The 15,649-nt window shown below is 48.3% G+C and overlaps 1 protein-coding gene across 4 annotated transcripts in view; it reads left to right on the top strand.

Moving 5' to 3' along the window:
• DYNC1I1 (dynein cytoplasmic 1 intermediate chain 1) overlaps positions 1-15,649 on the top strand; it is a 288,063-nt gene that overhangs the window by 162,643 nt on the left and 109,771 nt on the right. The gene's annotated exons all lie outside the window — the stretch shown is intronic.

The following is a 15,649-nucleotide window of genomic DNA, read 5'->3' as shown; positions in this document are numbered from 1 at the left end:
CATTTGGCTATCCTTTGGGCTATCAGCTACCATTTTATTTCATTCGGTGTTATCGCATGACCAAACCTCTTCCAAAGCCTATGAACAATTTAAAAATAGTCAGATGATTCATTTCTTGTGCACGTTTCTACTTCTTTTCCCTTTATTTTTCTGTTTGACATGACATGGCTTGAAATTATCTGAATTTTCTCCTCATGTGCTCTATTTCCATCACATTATCCAAATAATGGAGCATGGCATGGGCCAAGACTCAAGGTCCTTTACTAATACGTTTTCAGTATAATTATATTTTGAATCCTGGCATGTAAAAAGCACATGCAAAACTTTTAATTTCAAATATTGTACTATCAGGGATTAGGCTGTGGTGAAAGTTCCTTCTTTTGGAAACGTATGTATTACCTGGCTAGCTGTGTAAACCAAGGGTCATTTTACATTTAAGGACTAAACATCTTTTTGAACTAAATGTATGTTTGGACTTTGGTACGTTATCTGATGTAACATAGTGGGAGAGATACACTTGATTTGGGAAACTGCTTCAGCCTGATTAAGCAACCTTTAATTCCAGGCATGTTTTTCTAATTTACTATCCCCAAAGCAATTCCAACAGAAGCCTGGGCCTGCACAGTAAATGTGACATACATATTTTTATCTTTGAAATAAAAACATTTTCTTTTCTTGGAATCCTATTTGGCAGTCTGAGATGTCCTTTCAGCACACCTGAGAGCACGGCATCCTAATTATGGTCAGATTGCTTGACGTTCTAAACAATATTAGAGTAGAAAAAATTCCCACTGTATTGTCAAAAGTAATATGACTTTATGCAAGTTAATGGCAGGATTCTGACCAGTCCTGTATGACAAGGAGGAGACCTTCCTGTTAAGGGAAGACCAACAACAGAGAGAAAAATACACCCCATGAATTAAAAACCTGCCAGGACATGTACTTTATTTAAAGCTAAACTGACTCTTTGAAATAAACAAGCACAGAGCCAGATTCATCCCTCCAAGGGAAACCACCCTGAAGGCACAAAGATGTCTTCAAGATTTGGCTAATTGAGTTTCTTCTTAATTCTCCGATCACTGGGAGAGGTAGCTCTCCTCATTCTTTGTCATGATATTATACAGGCATTGGCTCTGGAATCCTGAAAATGTCTGTCTTTTGGGTAATCACGTAGCACAGTGTCTTCATGCACTAACTTGGGTTAACCTCACCTGCAATGACAGTGAGTACAGATTCAGTGTCTGTGGGAAATATTGTGTTGCTGGGATGGGATACCCACAGACATTTTGATACAGCTGTTCCCCAGCGCTTTTTAAGTTGGAGCTGAGTTTGAACTGTGGTTGCTGGGAAGGTATCACAAATAGAATTTCTCCTGTGTCCTGGATTGGCTGAGCATATCCCATGTGATTAAGAAGGGCAGTGATTAAGCAAGGCAGCAGAAAGCATTTCACTTGGTCTCTTGAATACAGGCTATTTTAGCTGAGCTAACTGATTCAGATGGAAAATAATGGGAAAACAGTATGCCTCTCAGAGTCTGGAAATCAGTTCTCTAGATCACCATGTTGTTATTCTATTAGTTAGTGGAAACCAACTATGTTATTATTTAGCCTTGTATCATATACATTACAGTTTTGCAAGAGAAACATTCCCTGACTCAGTGTCCTTCAGCCACTTGACTACGTCTTTTACCAGCTATGCCCCATTTTCCTTCAAACCCAGCTGACATTGTGACTGTTCAGCAGCTATAGGTGAACATACACTCTTCATTAAAGCTATATTGCCGAGGCATGACAACAGCTGTCTTGATCAATTGCTACCATCACCCCTCCATACAACACCTCCATATGCTTTTCCCCAATATTTCTACATATCCGAGGTCTTGGGAAAACATCCATTGACCAGGGGTAACCAAAACATCTTATGCAAGCAAAATATCTGATCTGTTCAAACCTGGCCTCCTACAGTGATCACATATTATCTTCCACATTAATTCCATAGACAGCACCTTTCATCATCCTCCACTCCACGATGGTCTTTAAACTCAACCTATCCACAATATGTTCATAGTGACTAGAAATCCCACCGTATCTATTTAGTTCACCCTGCGTTGTCAATGTACAAGCCAATGTAAAAGCCATTTATGAGTAAAATGGAAAAAGCTGCAATATAAGGATCAACAGGTTTCTAGCTTGAAAAAATAAGTCAGTCATGACATGGTGGTTACTAAGTAAATTGTGTTTAACCAATAGATTGGCCTGAAGTCACAAGATAAGGGTTACAATAAATGAGAGTGGTACATGATAGGACAAAGCAAAGTGAGGCACTGCACATGCTTTTGGAATTTCAGGGAAAGTTTAGATGCTTAACTGAAACTTATATATACTAACAGCAGTCATGCTATGGCAACTAATTGACATAAATGTTAATGAGAATAATGTAAATGAGTAATTGATCTAGTGAAGATAGGGACCCCGATATTGTTATGTAGAAGTTCATTCAAAGAAAGAATGTTGAAACCCTTATTAAATATTGTAAGGTATTCTGGGTGGTGGTATAATGAATAGGAAAATTAAGACACAGACTCTGGGCAGGGGGGTATATTAGAATGTGTTGGTCTGATGACCGTATACAGACAGTTTCACCTATTCTGGAGTTCCCCAAAATTGAGGATGAGTATGCAAGTGTGGGTCATTTTATATTGGCTGAGTCTCCTTTTCTATATTGTAGTGGTTGTGATCCTGTTGGCTTTGCTAACAATTTTATAACATTGCTAGTCAGAGAGCATATTGCACTGTTTTTCGTGTGCTCCTCAAAGCCCTCGTTCTGGTGACAACCTCCATGCTGTAGCTAATTTGGAAGCAGAACCCTTTTGATTATTGTGTGGTAGATAAATACTCCCTTATCAATCAGGCAACAACACTCTTAGTTTGGCTCTAAGATATAGCAGATGCAGGCCAGACAATCACCCCTTTTCCTTGTGCACTCTGCATAAATCAGCCACACATGTCAGAGTGCAACATTATCAGACCTAGGCTGAAGCCTTTCTTTCTTTCTTTCTTTCTTTCTTTCTTTCTTTCTTTCTTTCTTTCTTTCTTTCTTTCTTTCTTTCTTTTTCTGCATGGAGGAGAAACAGGATTTTGTACTTGATTATTATTGCACATAGAATTGTTTTCAGTTACATGAAAAGTTTCCAAAATATTGAATGTCTCTTCCTAGAAGGTACATGATGTGTGGTGATAGGTGCGTGGAACGTAAAATAATTCTACATTAACCAAGTATTTCTGAGGCAGATGAAGTGAGAGGGAGAGATGGGCTTTTTGTTATTTGAATTATTACATTCTTTCCTATATACAAGCTTTTTTTCTATCCCCCAAAACCCAGAATTATATTTTGGTCACTAGTCCAAGTTTTGTTTCTAGTGAACCCACCTGATCATCCACAAAATCAGATTTTGCCTTCTGAATAGGAGCTTTGTAATGCGATTTAGACATGAGGAAACTGGGCATTACAGATTTGTCTTGAAACTTCAGGGCACGGGAACCCATGAAAAGTAGTTCTGAAACAAAAATTAATACATTTATGAACCCATTTCAGATCAAGCTCTAGGAAATACACTTAGGGTATGTCTACACTACAACACTAATTCGAACTAACTTAATTCGAATTAGTTAATTCGAACTAAGCTAATTCGAACTAGTGCATCTAGACCTAAAAACTAGTTCAAATTAGCATTTTGCTAATTCAAATAAGCATGTCCACATTGAGTGAATCCTGAACCAAAGTTAAGGATGGCTGGAAGCAGTGCCAGCAGGGCATCAGGTTAGGACTTAGAGCGTGGAGCCTGCTGCCTCAGGCTAGCCGAGGGCTGTGCTTAAAGGGACCAAACCCCCACCCCGGACAGACAGTTCTCAGGGTTCCTCGCTTGCTTGTCTACCTCGATGAGGGACAGCAAAGCAGTCCTGGCTTGGAGTGCTGTGAGTGTCCACACTCGGCACATCACAGCACTCAGGGTATGTCTACACTACCCCCCTAGTTCGAACTAGGGGGGGTAATGTAGTCATACTGAGTTGCAAATGAAGCCCGGGATTTGAATTTCCCGGGCTTCATTTGCATAAAGCCGGCTGGCGCCATTTTTAAATGCCGGCTAGGTCGGACCCCGTGCCGCGTGGCTACACGCGGCACGGACTAGCTAGTTCGGATTAGGCTTCCACGAGGCGTACAGCTAGTTCGGATAGGAAGCCTAATCCGAACTAGCTAGTCCATGCCGCGTGTAGCCGCGTGGCACGGGGTCCGACCTAGCTGGCATTTAAAATGGCACTGGCCGGCTTTATGCAAATGAAGCCTGGGAAATTCAAATCCCAGGCTTCATTTGCAACTCCGTATGACTACATTACCACCCCTAGTACGAACTAGGGGGGTAGTGTAGACATACCCTCAGCCATCAGCCCGGCTGCACTTGCCGCAGGCTGCCATCTGGGGGGGGGATCAATCGGGGGACTGCAGGAGAGTTTCCACCCTGAGGAGCCCGCAGAGCCACCCCATTCTTATGTTTTTATGTTCTAAGCTCAGGGCTCAGAGTTGTGGGTCTCACTCGACCACCTTGATTTTCATGCAAACCTGCTCCTGGGTGGCCAGGCTGGCAGCTATCCTGCCCTAGACGGCCGCTTTCCTGTGCCTAGTGTGGAGGGCATGGACGTTGGATGCTTCCCCCCAAACCTCGATGAGGTTCACGATGTCCGCACTAAACCAAGCTGGCGCCCGCCTCTTGCGGCCCTGGGCAGGCTCCTGGGAGCCAACAGCCTGGTTCCGGGAAGAGGCAGAGGGCTGGGTGGCAGCGGGTGGCAGCGGGTGGCTGGCTCGTGCCATGCCAGGTGCAGGGTCTGCTCGCTGGGTGCTGGCAGGCTTGCACCTGGCACGGGCACCATAGCCAGCCCGTGCCCCTTTAAGGGCTCTGGGGCCGGGAGGGGGGCAGACAAGTTTCCCTGGTGGTGCCCAGAGTGGCCACCAGGGCAAGCTGGGGAGGGCTAGCCTCCCACTAGTTCAAATTAAGTGGCTACACAGCCCTTAATTCGAACTACTTAATTCGAACTAGGCGTTAGTCCTCATAGAATGAGGTTTACCTAGTTCGAATTAAGCGCTCCACTAGTTCGAATTAAGTTCGAACTAGCGGTTTGTATGTGTAGCGCCTATTGAAGTTAATTCGAACTAACGTCTGTTAATTCGAATTAACTTTGTAGTGTAGACATACCCTTAGAGATGGTGTGGCATCAGCAGCAGTAATCTTGTGGAACCTCTATAGGCTGTTAATCAAAGGGATGACATTCATTTGGAACAGAACTTTAAATGATTTCAGTTTTAGAGTAAATTCTGTGAATGTTTCAAAGTCCATGTCAGGAGTCATAACCTTACTTCTGTATCTTTTCAGGTATATATTAAACATGCTTTAAAGTAAAATTCATTACAATGGGGTGTTAAATTTTTTAGTATTTGTTGTTTATTGTAATCTTTTGTGAGACCTTCAGAATTGCCATACAAGGATTGTTAGGAAGAGATGGGAACAACCTAACAAAGAGAGGAAGGAGCATCCTCAAGAGCAGGCTTGCAAACCTAGTGAGGAAGGCTTTAAACTAGGTTCGTTGGGGGATGGTGACCAAAACCCTGAGGGGAGTGGGGAAGTCGTATACCGGGAAGAAATGCAAAGAGGAACGAGCAACAACGGAGGACCCATGATTCAAACAGAGAGAGTAGGGCAATCAACTGGTTATCTAAGGTGTTTGTACACCAATGCGAGAAGCCTGGGTAACAAACAGGAAGAATTGGAGGCCCTGACCCAGTCCAAGAATTACGATTTGATTGGGATAACAGAGACTTGATGGGATGACTCGCAGGACTGGAGCACTGGCATGGAAGAGTATAAATTGTTCAGGAAGAACAGGCAGGGGAGAAAAGGAGGAGGAATTGTATGTAAGAGAGCACAATGATTGCTCAGATCGCCAGTATATAGAAGGAGAAAAGCCTGTTGAGAGTCTTTGGGTCAAGTTTAGAGGTGTAAGCAACAGCAGTGATGTTGTGGTTGGTGTCTGCTACAGGGCGCCGAATCAGGTGGATGAGGTAGATGAGGCTTTCTTCGGACAACTGAGAGAAGTTTCCAGATCACAGGCCCTGGTTTTCATGGGGGACTTTAATCACCCTGACATCTGTTAGCAGACCAATATGGCAGTACACAGACAATCCAGGAAGTTTTTGGAGAAAGTTGGGGATAACTTCTTGGTATAAATGCTGAAGGGTCCAGTCAGGGGCCATGTGCAGCTTGGCCTGCTGCTCACAAACAGGGAGGAACTAACAGGGGAAGTAGGGGTGGGTGACAACCTGGGAAGCAGAGATCATGAGATGGTAGATTTCAGGATCCTGACCAAAGGAAGAAAAGAGAGTAGTAAAATACACACCTTGGACTTCAGAAAAGCAGACTTCGACTTCCTCAGAGACCTGATGGGCAGAATCCCCTGAGATGATAACACGAAGGGGAAAAGAGCCCAGGAGAGCTGGCGGTATTTTAAAGAAGCCTTATTGAAGGCACAGAAAGAAACCATTCCAATGTGTAGCAAGAGAAGCAAATATGGCAGTGTGACGTAGTGGGGGTACCTGGCTGGTTTCTATGCTGCTGGCTCTGGGGGAACCCCCACTGGCTGCCGTGGGTACCACGACCCAGCCAAACAGGATGAGTCACTATGCAAACCAGTGGCCAGACACCCCCCATGGAGAGGAACAAAGGAAGGTGGAATGCTGCCTTGGCTGGGGGGCAGGGCTGGAAGAGTGAGTTGGTTGGTGGCTGTCTGTGAGCATGGAGGAGACAGCCTAGGGAGAGGAGCTGGAGTTTTAGGGGCCCAGTCTCCCCCATCTCAAGGGGGCCTGAGGCATCCTAGCCCAGTTCCTGTAACCAGATTACATCTGTGCTGCGCTGTGCTGGAGGAGCAATAAACCACCCTCAATTCCACTGGCTGGTGCAGTCTGTTTGTGCCATTTCGGGGTGCAGGAGACGGGGAACCCCCAACGCGCCGTCACACTGGTGTCAGGAGCGGGATGCACTGCACCCCGTGGATGGAGCTTCCAGCGGCAAGCGACAAGGCGCAGTAGAAGCAAGAGCCCTGGAGCCAGGCGTGCTGGGGACAGAGCAAAGCGGTTCCTGGGAATCGTGGGGCGCTGCAGCACTAGACTGGTGAGTCTGCACCGAGGGGCCCAGCGGGCAGATGGCCTACGCCCGACTCTTGAAGGCAGAGCTGGTGGGGCTGTGCAGAGAGAGGGGCTTGCCTGTGCAGAAAGCAACCAAGGCCCAGCTGATTGCCCAGCTGGAAGATAATGACCAGCCACAGGGCCAGGATCTTGTCCCCAGAGGAAGCAGCCAGACCCCCCCTGAGAGTGTGTCAGGCTCAGAGAGGGGGAGGAGCGCTGGAACCCAACGGAGAGATGAGACAGCGTCTCCTGGGAGGCCTGCAAGCCGTAGCCCATCTAGGGCAGGGGCCAGCCCAGCGGAGCTGCAGCGCCTGGAGATCCAGCTGCGGATCAGGGAATTGGAAGTAGAGGACCGAGAGAAGGACCGTCAAGATCGAGAGAAGGAGCGCCAAGATCGAGAGAAGGAGCGCCAAGATCGAGAGAAGGAGCGCCAAGATCGAGAGAGGCAGCGGCAGCATGAGCTGGCCATGGCAGAGCGGAGAACCGGCGGGGCACCGGCTGCGCCAAGTGCGGATGGGCCCCAGGGTCCCAGGACTGCCAGACGCTTGGAGAGGCTCGTGGTGGCCCAACTGAAGGACGTGGGTGACATAGACGGGTTCCTCAGTGCCTTTGAGAGGGCCTGTGGACTGCAACGGGTCCCCCCGGCTGACTGGCTGCAGGAGCTCATCCCCACACTGAGCCAGGAGGCGGCCGGAGTGCTCAGTCAGCTGGAGGACCTACAGCCAGGGGATTACAACCGAGTCAAGGAGGCCCTGCTGCACAAGTTCGGGCTGACCCCCGAGATGTACAGGAAGAAGTTCCGGGGGGTACAGAAAGGGCCACGGGAGACCTATGTGGATCTGGCCTCCCGCCTGGCGCAATACTGCCGCAAGTGGGTGTCTGGAGTCGGAGCCCAGACCGCAGAGGAGCTGCTCAAGCTGGTCATGATGGAGCAGTTCTATGAAGTGTGCCCACCCAAACTGAGGCTGTGGCTCAAGGACCGGAGACCAGAGAACCCCCAGGAGGCCGGGAGACTGGCGGATGAGTTCACGGAGAGCCGGTCCGGGTGTGAACGGGAGTCCCGGAGAGAGAGGGAACCGCGCAGAGACCGGATCTCGGCTGAGCGACGGAGGGAGTCAACTACGGGGCGAGACCAAGGAACAGGTCGTCTGCGCCCCAGAGAACCAGCCAGGGCCTGGACAGAGACAGCCCAAAGCCTAACTTGCCATCGCTGTGGGCAAAAAGGCCACAAGAGGGCTCAGTGCACCAGGTCCCAGGACCGGGGACTTTCCAGGGTTAACTGGCTGGGGCGGGAGGAAGGGCAGGCTGCCCCAGAGGCAGGGGCTGGCAGGCAAACCTCAGCTCAGAGAGAGGGGAAGGATGCTCAGTGCACCTCCCCTGGGAGGTCTGATTCTCAGGAGGCGGATTTCTCCGTGTACCGGGTGGGGGCAGGACGGCCCCTGCGGAGCGAGTGCCTCATACCCCTGGAGGTGGATGGTAGGAAGGTGACGGGCTTCTGGGACACGGGGGCGGAGGTGACTCTGGCCCAATCCGGCATAGTGGCCCCGGAGCGGATACTACCCCACACCCAGCTGACCCTGAAGGGCATAGACGGGTCCCCGTTTAAGGTGCCTGTAGCCAGGGTGCATCTGAAATGGGGGGCCAAGGAAGGCCTCAAGGAAGTGGGGGTGCACCCGCACTTGCCCACCGAGGTGCTGATGGGGAACGACCTAGAGGGGTGGCCCCATGAATCCCAGAGGGCTCTAGTCACTACCCGGAGCCAGAGCCAGCAGGGGGCTGACAACGTGGGTCCAGGGAAGGACTCCTGGCAGCATCCTCAGGGTCCCATCCCAGTGGACACGGGGTCCAGCCAGGCTGGGACTCCGGACCTAGGCAGAGGTGGGGGACAGGCCCCGATCCCTGCCTCAGCAGCTGAATTCCAGGCTGAGGTGCAGGCAGACCCCTCCTTGCAGAGGCTGAGGGACCAGGCTGGCCTCCGTGCAGCTCAGCCCCGGGGGAGAGGTGGCCAGGAGAGATTCCTGCGGGAGCGGGGGCTCCTGTTCCGTGAGTGGCTCCCCCCCAGGAAGGCGAGGGCATGGGGGGTCCAGCGGCAGCTGGTCGTCCCCCGAAAGTATCGCCTCAAGCTGCTGTATTTGGCCCACGATGTCCCCGTTGGGGGCCACCGGGGGATCCGGAGCACCCGGCTGAGGCTGCTCCAGCACTTCTATTGGCCGGGAATCTTTACAGCCGTGCAGCGGTACTGCCGGTCCTGTGACTCCTGCCAGAGGGGCGGGAAGGCCCAAGACAGGAGGAAAGCGGCTTGGGGGTCTCTACCCCAGATAGACCCTCTGGGCTGGCTGAGAGAGTTATGGGAGGGGAAGTCCTCCCTGGATGGAGCATCGGGGGTGGAAGCCGCCCTGGCTGTCCAGAGAAGGCTCGCTGGGCTCATGGCCCCAGCCCGAGAGACCCTGGCCAGAGATCAAGGCCAGTGGAAGGGTGGGTGTGACCCCCGAGGACAGGCCTGGGCCAGTCACCCTGGAGCGGGGCGGCGAGTGGACAGAGGGAAGCCAGCTCATGTGGGGCCTCGCCACGGCCGGCCCGAGTCAAGGGGAGCACCCATGTCCCCAGGGCGGGTTCCCACGCAGAGGACCCGAACTTCCCTAGGTCACGAGCGGAGTGACCCTGCTCAGTTCGCTCTCGGAGGGGGGAGAACTGTGACGTAGTGGGGGTACCTGGCTGGTTTCTATGCTGCTGGCTCTGGGGGAACCCCCACTGGCTGCCGTGGGTACCACGACCCAGCCAAACAGGATGAGTCACTATGCAAACCAGTGGCCAGACACCCCCCATGGAGAGGAACAAAGGAAGGTGGAATGCTGCCTTGGCTGGGGGGCAGGGCTGGAAGAGTGAGTTGGTTGGTGGCTGTCTGTGAGCATGGAGGAGACAGCCTAGGGAGAGGAGCTGGAGTTTTAGGGGCCCAGTCTCCCCCATCTCAAGGGGGCCTGAGGCATCCTAGCCCAGTTCCTGTAACCAGATTACATCTGTGCTGCGCTGTGCTGGAGGAGCAATAAACCACCCTCAATTCCACTGGCTGGTGCAGTCTGTTTGTGCCATTTCGGGGTGCAGGAGACGGGGAACCCCCAACGCGCCGTCACAGGCAGGAGACTGGATTGGCTTACCGGGGAAATCCTTGGTGAACTTAAGCACAGAAAGGGAGCTTACAAAAAGTGGAAACTTGGACAGATGACTAGGGAAGAGAATGCAGGAGAGTTATCAGGAAGGCGAAATCGCAACTGGAATTGCGACTCGCAAAGGATGTGAAGGACAACAAGAAAGGTTTCTACAGGCATGTTAGCAAGAAGAAGGTGATCAGAGAGGGTGTGGGGCCCCTATTGGATGAGGGCAGTAACCTAGTGACAGATAATGTGGGGAAAGCTGAAGTATTGATGCTTTCTTTGCCTCTGTCTTCACGGACAAGGTCAGCTCCCAGACTAATGTGCTAAGTGATGCAATATGGGACGAAGGTGGACAGCCCTTGGTGCGGAAAGAACAGGTTAGGAACTATTTAAAAAAGCTAAAGGTACATAAATCCATGGTTCCGGACTTAATACATCTGAGGGTACTGAGGCAGATGGCAAATATCATTGATGAGCCTTTGGCCATTATCTTTGAAAAGTCGTGGAGATCAGGAGAGATCCAGGATGATTGGAAAAAGGCAAATGTAGTGCCCATCATTAAGAAAGGGAAGAAGGATGATCCAGGGATCTATAGGCTGGCCAGTCTTACCTCAGTACTTGGAAAAATCATGGAGGGGATCCTCAAGGAATCCATTTTGAAGCACTTAGAAGAGGGGAAGGTGATCAGGACTAGTCAGCATGGATTCATGAAGGGCAAGTCGTGCCTGACCAATCTGATTAGCTTCTATGATAAGGTAACTGGCTCTGTGGATATGGGGAAGTCAGTGGATGTGATATACCTTGACTTTAGCAAGGCTTTTGATATCGTCCCCCACAATATTCTTGCCAGCAAGTTAAGGGAATGTGGACTGGATAAATGGACGGTAAGATGGATAGAAGGCTGGCTGGAAGGTCGGGCCCAGCGGGTAGTGTCAGGATGGCGGTTGGTTTCTAGCAGGGTGCCCCAAGGATCAGTTCTGGGACTGGTTTTGTTAAACATCTTTATTAATGAGGGGTTGGATTGCACCCTCACAAGTTTGCGGATGACACTAAGTTTGCGGATGAACGAGGTGTACAGCTAGTTTGGATTAGAAGCCTAATCTGAACTAGCTAGTCTGTGCCGTGTGTAGCCGCGCGGCACGGGGTCCGAACTAGCCAGCATTAAAAAAAATGGCGCCGGCCAGCTTCATGCAAATGAAGCCTGGGAAATTCAAATCCCGGGCTTCATTTGCAACTGCGGATGACTACATTACCCCCGCTAGTTCGAACTAGCGGGGTAGTGTAGACATACCCTTACTTCTCATACAATGAGGCTTACAGGAGTCGGATTAAGAAGTCCTCCAGCTTAACAGTATTTCGAACATTGTTTCTAAGTAACTGCCTGCTGTGTAGATGCAGACTAAGTTATTTCAAAAGAACACTAGTTATTTTGAAATAATGTTGCTGTGTAGACGTACTCTGTCTGAGGATCTGGCCCCATGTTCAAGGTGATAGCATACTCATAGCATCAATTTATAACAGTACTAGAAGATTTATCCATTGTTGCTTGGGTCCTTAACTCAATTCATTTTTGTTTTTTGGAAAATGGAATGAAAATGAACATGCTTTATTTAAATCATTGCACGGGGTGGGGCTGAGTGTGATGGGTTCAATATGCAGGCTGCCCCAGGGAGCGAGAGCTATCCCAGCCCTCTCTTACCGTAGAGCTTGGGGCCAGGTAAGAAGTGCTTCTGCATGGTCACTACAGCTCCAGTGGGCACAACTGGGGGAGCGGTGCATGTCCCCCGGCTGGGGCAGGTTCAGGTTCATCTGCCGCCTGTGCTCCCCAGACACAGTGAGGAATGCAGCAAAGTGTGAACTTTCCCTTTGCTTCCTAATGAAGGGGAACAGCCAGGAATGTTCCCATATGAATGGGGAGAGGAGATTCAGCCCCCTATCCTTCCTAAAGGGTGCCTGGGGGTGGGAGACACAGGGTTGGGCAGTCCTGGATGGCGAGGCGCACCGTCCAGCCATTTTAGCAGCCAAACAGCCCACACAGGCTGTCCCAGGGCTGGAGCTGGCAACCGCATTAGGAAGACAGGATAAGGAATGCCTGGAAGGCACAGTGGTTGGGTGGGTTCCAGAGTGGCCTAGGGGATAGGATATTCACCTGTGGAGAGCAGCACTGGGGGCTTGAGTCCCACCCCTCTAGCATCCCACACCCCCAGCATCCCAGAAAAAGCTCTGTAGTCTAGACAAACCCCTCCAAACACTTCAGAAGTACAGGGTTACATACCAATCTGACACTGAGAATCATAGAATCATAGGACTGGAAGGCTACATCTACATTACACATTTATTTTGAAATAATACTATTGCTGTGTAGACGCTCGCATAGTTATTTCGGAATAAAAGACATTATTACAAAATAACTTTGCTGTGTAGACATACCCAAAGGGACCTTGAGAGGTCATCTAGATCAGTCCCCTGCACTCATGGTGGGACTAGGTATTATCTAGACCATATCTGGCCTGCTCTTAAATATCTCCAATTATGGAGATTCCACATAATTTATAGCAATTTATTTATGGGAAATGTAACTTCATTCAGCATATTTTTATGGAGAAGAGAATATATGCAGCAGCTTTTATTTCAGGAAGCAGTAATCATTTAAAAGTTCTTCCAAGGAGTCAAACAGACTTTTAGCATAATCACAAAAAAGTATTTTTTGCAGTATAGCACCTTTAGTAGCATGAGCTATTTCTGTCCTTTTCCTACAGTGCCATGCAGTCATACTTACTTAGTAGATTCCATTTCTTTAGTAAACTGTCAATTTTTTGTGGGATATGAGTCTTGTGTTTTCTATTTTAATTTCAATAAAAGCTGTCCATGCTTGGAAAATATTGGTGGATTGAGTATAGTAATCAGCCACTCAACCGCACCACAAATGTTTCATTCCCCCTTAGTTTTTCTGTAGTGGCTTCTATACACTGTTATTAAGTTATGTGTTTGACCACTCTTCATTGCTTATCTTGGTGTGGTCTTCCCCTTTTCAACTGAATGGATGGAATCAGAAAGGCATATCTTAGAATTAAATTCACTGAGGTAAGTGAAAGACTATATTTAGCGGCTGGTGTTGGCCAGAGTTGCCTTTTTTTCCTCGTTTGGTTCCTTTGTTGTTGTCGTCTGCTCTTTCAAAGTCAACATAAATTCTCTCAGATGTATTTTGTGCTTCAGAGGCTTGTTTTCCAAAGGTGCCAAGCAGCCAAATCCACAAGGCATGTGTGTGTTTGTGCATGTGTGTGTGTGTGCATGCGTCTGTGTGTAAAATGGGATAGCGAGGTAATATTATGTGAAACAACACTCCCTCTTTTATCCCTCACTTCAGTCTACTTCTCTACTGCAGCATAGACCAGAACTTAGTCCTTTCAAGACTTTTTTAAAATGTTACCGTGCTAAGGGGGAGTGCCATACAATTTCTTAAAGAATAACATTTAAAATATAAGTATCTGTAACTAGCATTTGCAATATTTATGCATTGTTTTCTTAAACAACTTTCACACATGAACTCTGTTAGTATTTTGCTCGTACATAAACTTCAGTGAAAGGTATACCTGAGTGCACACGTCTATACACACACGCTCACACACACAACGATCTCTCAGAGATTGCCTTTGAGAGTCACATCAAAAGTGCACATATGTTGCCTTCCTCAGAACCAGAAACTGGCAGCTCCATAGTTCCCCTCCATAGTCCCCTCAGAATTTCTTTGGTATCAACAGTCCAACGATCTTCAGGGCTTGCAGCACAGCAATTCCAGATCCAGACTCAGTAATTGACAATCTCCACAGCTTCCAGAGAGACAGGAAGTCTGTAGTTTGGCTCCAAAGTGGCCCAGGCTCTGAGATGCAGATCTCATCAAACAGGGGCAGCTTTTATGCACTGAAAATACTAGTTGCAGTACACGACAGTGCAGGAGAAATTGTGTTGTTAGGTTCTGAGTCCACAAAGCTTTCTCCAACTCTCCTTTATAGCCAACTGAAGTCCAGCTGGCTCAGCTCTCAGATGGTGACTGGCTGGAGCCCAGTGGACTATTTATCCTTAATGGTAAGTCCCTGTGTAGCTTCAGAGACAGCTACTAAGCATGCTCAGTAACTACCTCATTGGTTATTATGGAGGCCTCTGGACCCTTCTAACTAAGTGCTCTGCCCTGTCTCCTCTTGTCACAAGTGCACTAAATCAGATTGGGAGAATTTTGACAGTCTTCCATGAAATGTCCTCACTGTCTGCAGTTGAATCATTTATGTTCTTCTGAACAAGGTGGAGCAGGCATTGGCCATGTTATCTGCAACTGAGTCAATTGCTCCTGAGCTCAGAGGGATTTATCTTTCCAGTCTACTTCAGAATTGCTCACTCCAGTACTGGGGATGTTCCTTTACCAAATAAAGGCCCTTCTCAACTGAACTCCAAAAGGAGTTCTGCATGAGGAATAATTTTATGTCTGCTATGTGGATTAATACCCCGATCCTAAATTTGGTTAGCAGTGATTCATGCCAACAACCTTGTAAAAATAGTCTTGCATGTAAGAGTCTAATTCTGTGTCTTTCGGTCCGCCTCAAGGATTTCTTGGGCTAATATACGTAATCTTCTCAGGTATCCAGAAGGCTGAACTCATGTATGTTGGTAAATTTCAGAAAACAGAGTCTTACGCTCTGATGCACTCACTATGCTTGCTCATTTCTATTGATAACTCAGCCATCTTTCCCTATTTCTCTTATTTGTGGAGCTTGCCTCTAGCCACTGGGTAGTAAAAATAACTATAAATGGAGCCACTTTTGGCTTTTTGTTGCTTGTGAATGGCTTTTATGGAAGTCAACAGAAATCGCACTGAAACATTCTAAGGTGGAATGAATCTCATAGGAAGCAGTTTAGCTCTCTTCACTGAGACCAAGGATATTACCTGGAGGCAATACTGTAGGCCAGAACCATATCTTACAATTTATGCTTACACTGAACCTTCACAGCTATTACTGTAGTCCACTGGTTGTAATAGCAGCTAGAGTTAAATTGAAAGTAATTAATATTCTTCCACCAAGCCTAGCAACTCTAATTCCTTTTGAAACTGACTTTATTTCTTTATAATAAAATTATGGTAAATTTCATAACTCAAAGTGTGGGAAGAAAGTCCCAAGAACTCCCTGATGCCATTGACATTTAGCTCTGTTCTGAAAGGAACTGTGTCTCACAGAGCTATAACCCTTCCCTTTTGTTTACCTTTATACTCTTAA

Source organism: Pelodiscus sinensis, chromosome 2 (genome assembly GCF_049634645.1).
Source record: "Pelodiscus sinensis isolate JC-2024 chromosome 2, ASM4963464v1, whole genome shotgun sequence".
In the NCBI taxonomy this organism is placed as follows: domain Eukaryota; kingdom Metazoa; phylum Chordata; order Testudines; family Trionychidae; genus Pelodiscus; species Pelodiscus sinensis.
The sequence above is the reverse complement of the archived record's forward strand: the minus strand, read 5'-3'. Positions and strand labels throughout refer to the sequence as shown.